We start from the raw sequence: 3,762 nt of genomic DNA, 5'->3' as shown, positions 1-3,762 counted from the left end.
ATAAAAAAAAAAAAAAAAAAAAAAAAAAGTATAAAAAAAATTGCATACCTATAAAGTAAATATGATAAAAACATAACAATAAAACATTGCAGTATAGAATGCAGAACAATAGAGAGAGAATAGAGCGAGAACAATAAAACCAACTATTTTTGTTTTTTTTATTTTATGTATTTTTTTGTGTTTTTTTCTACCCTTTTTTTGTAACTTTAACTTTTTTAACTGGTACCAGGTTTGGGTCTCTCAAAATGCGATGGCATCTTGGGAGACCCTGTGAAAGTGTGTCCTAGTCTGTGCAGTGCTTTACCCTACGCTAATACTCAACTAGTGTATGGTAGCGTTCAAAACATTCACCCATGCAAAGACCAGGATTGTCAGGACAGAAGGGACAATAATACCGGGTGTCACGCCTAAATCCGTGCTTGCTGCAGACACAACATCTTTTTTGGGGGCTCGTTGGGTAGGGGTACTCGGGAGGACATATTGAAAATGCCTCTCATGCAGCCGGCTTACTGCATTTGGTTGGGGAAGGTGAGGTGGAGCACCGTCTGGAAACAGAAGGGCTCTGACGATCTCTTCCTGGAATTTAAGGAAGGATCCAGTCCGTCCTGAAGCTCTGTATAGCACATGAGCGTTCAGCAAAGCCAATTGAAATAGACACTTTTTTTGTACCAGCGTCTGGCCTTACAGGCAGTTAGGTACGGCGCCAACAACTGGTCGTTGAGGTCCACCCCTCCCATATTAAGGTTATGTTCGTGGACACAGAGGGGTTTCTCCACAACACCAGTCGCCATAGTAATTTGGACCGTCGTGTCTGCATGAAGGGAGGTAAGAACGAAAACATTCTTATTGTCCCTCCACTTCATAGCGAGCAAGTTATTACACTTCAAGCAGGCTCTCTCCCCCAGCCTAAGACGGGAATCTACAAGCCGCTGGGGAAAGCCCCGGCGATTAGGTCGCACGGTGCCACATGCTCCAATCTGATGATCAAAAAGGTGGCTAAAAAGTGGCACGCTCGTGTAATAATTGTCCACATACAAGTGGTACCCCTTTCCGAATAAGGGTGACACCAAGTCCCACACTATCTTGCCAGCGCTTCCTATGTAGTCAGGGCAGTTTGTCAGCTCTACGTGACTATCTTTACCCTCGTAAACCATAAATCTACATGTATAGCCTGTGGCCCTGTCACAGAGCTTATACATCTTGACCCCGTATCTGGCACGCTTGCTGGGAAGGTACTGTTTGAATGACAAGCGGCCAGAAAATTTAATCAGGGACTCATCAACGCAGACAACTTGATGGGGGGTAAACAAGTCTGCAAAACGTTGGTTGAAGTGGTTTACGAGGGGCCTAATTTTGTAGAGCCGATCATATCCAGGGTCTCCACGAGGACGAGAGTTCATTGTCGTTGAAGTGCATGAACCGCAAAATCTGCTCGTATCGTGCCCTGGAGGCAGAGAACACGGGCATATGGTAAATTGGGTCAGTGGACCAATATGACCGCAACTCACTCTTTATTTATGCCCATGTTGAGGGAAAGGCCCAGAAAGATCTTAAATTCGGAAACTGTAATTGGTTTCCAATCTCTGGCAAGGGAGGACTGGGGATTAGCGGCGATGTGTTGACCAGCGTACAAATTGCTTTGGTCCACAATAGATCTAAAGAGATCTTCGGTGAAAAACAGCGAATAAAAATCCAGTGGCGTAAAATCAACTGTTTCCACCTGAATTCCGGGTTGGCCAGTGAATGGGGGAAGTACCGGTGCTGCAGAAGTGGTGGGTACCCAATTCGGATTGGCGAATGCAGCAGGAAGGACACTATGGGCACGACGGACCTGTGTTGGTCTTCTTGGTGGCAGCGGGACACTACTTGTGCTTGCCACCTCGCCAGCTTGAACTGCACTTATGGGACTCGCCACGTCACCAAGTGTTACTGCAGTGCTGGATGTACGACCAGGGTGTACTAGGCCGCTGGTGCTTGCCAGTTCACCAGAAGGAATAGCGGCGCTAGTACTTCTCTGCTCCATACGAGAGCCCTGCGGTTCTTGCACTTCAAGGACAGAAGAAGTTTGGGGTCTGGTACGCCTGACCTTAGCAGGGACCACAACTCTGTCGTCAGAGCCATCTGTCATGGAGCCGCTGTCCTCTACAGGATCGTATTCTGAGCCTGAATCTGACAGATGAGTGACTTCCTCTTCACTATCTGTCATGCTCAGAAACGTGTAGGCCTCTTCACTAGCGTACCTTCGATTTGCCATTTTGGGCTCTAAATTTAGGGGTACACTAGTGAGACTCACAGGCAAAAAAGCTCCTGACTGTTAGTGACTGATTCAAAATGCTACAAAAAACTGTTAGCGATTGCAGGGATCAGGCCCGACTATGCGAACGCTGCAGTTATGTGTGCTTAGTGTTTTGTAAGTGACAGTTATCGATCGATACTGCACTTGGGTGGGCTGGGCCGAGGAGCAAAACGCAGGTGCTAGCAGGTATCTGGGCTGATCCCGCTAACACTGCGTTTTTTTGGGGGACCCTAAACTGCTGGGGAGTATAGATCTGATCGGATCAGATATCGATCCGTTCAGATACTATAGCACTAAGGGAGGTGTATGCTGCGTGAGTGGGTTTTAGCGGTACTGGCGCTAACCTGACGCTGCCTGGGGCGACGCAGACCTTATCTGACCCTAAAAATGTAACTTATATCACCGCCGGGCAATTAGGGGGTTAAACCTTTATAAGGTAATAAACAGCGGGTGCCCTAAAACTAGAATAAACTATAATAAACTATAAAAAACAAACCAACTAACCAGTGTCACCCGTAACACTTATACGGTGATCGCTGGTGAAAGGGTTAACTAGGGGGCAATCAAGGGGTTAAAACCTTTATTGGGTAGTATATGGGGGTCCCTGTCGCTATAAAACACTGACAGCGAACCTATATACTTACCTCCCTAACTAGCGTTACCTGTGTCACTAATACAGCGATCAGAAAAACGATCGCTTAGCGACACTGGCGACGGGGGGTGATCACGGGGTTAACCTTTATTAGGGGGGTACCCTGGACCTAAAGGGGGGTACCCCAGACCTAAAGGGGGCTAACCTAACTGCCCTAACACTTATAACTGTCACAAACTGACACCAATGTAAAAAAAAAAAAACACTGCTATTGGTGTCAGTGTGACAGGGGGTACAGGGGGGTGATCGGGGGGCGAAGGGGGGTGACAAGTGTGCCTGGCGTGTTCTACTGACAGTGTAGTGTTGTGCAGACTTACACTGATGTCTTCTCTCCTCGGCGCCGGATCAAAAAGACTGGCAATGGATGGCCTCCCCCTCATCGCCTGCGAACTCGAGCCGACCGCCTCTGGCACAGGGGGGTCCGATCGGACCCCCCGCCCGCGGAAGGCAATCACGTGCCAGGTACGTGATTTTGCCTGCCCGTGCCATAGGGATGTAACCGTATGTTACATGTAGCCGTACAAGGGATGTAAACATCCCTTGTAATAGAAAAAAAAGCATGACAGGACCTCTTAAAAGGCAAGATCTGGGGTCAAAAAGACCTCAGATTTCACATTTACAGTTAAATGCAATAATAAAAAAAAAAACAAACAAACAAAAAAAATAATTACCTTTTAACCACTTACATTCCGGGCCATAGTAAAATGACGCAGACAGGATTACTCTCCCATCCTGGACAGGCATATGACGTCCTCCCGTTCTCGCTGCTCCTGCAGACCCCGCAGCGCGGCGATCAGAGGAGGTGTGTCCCTTT

This window comes from Aquarana catesbeiana, linkage group LG02 (assembly GCF_042186555.1).
Source record: "Aquarana catesbeiana isolate 2022-GZ linkage group LG02, ASM4218655v1, whole genome shotgun sequence".
Lineage (NCBI taxonomy): Eukaryota > Metazoa > Chordata > Amphibia > Anura > Ranidae > Aquarana > Aquarana catesbeiana.
The sequence above is the reverse complement of the archived record's forward strand: the minus strand, read 5'-3'. Positions refer to the sequence as shown.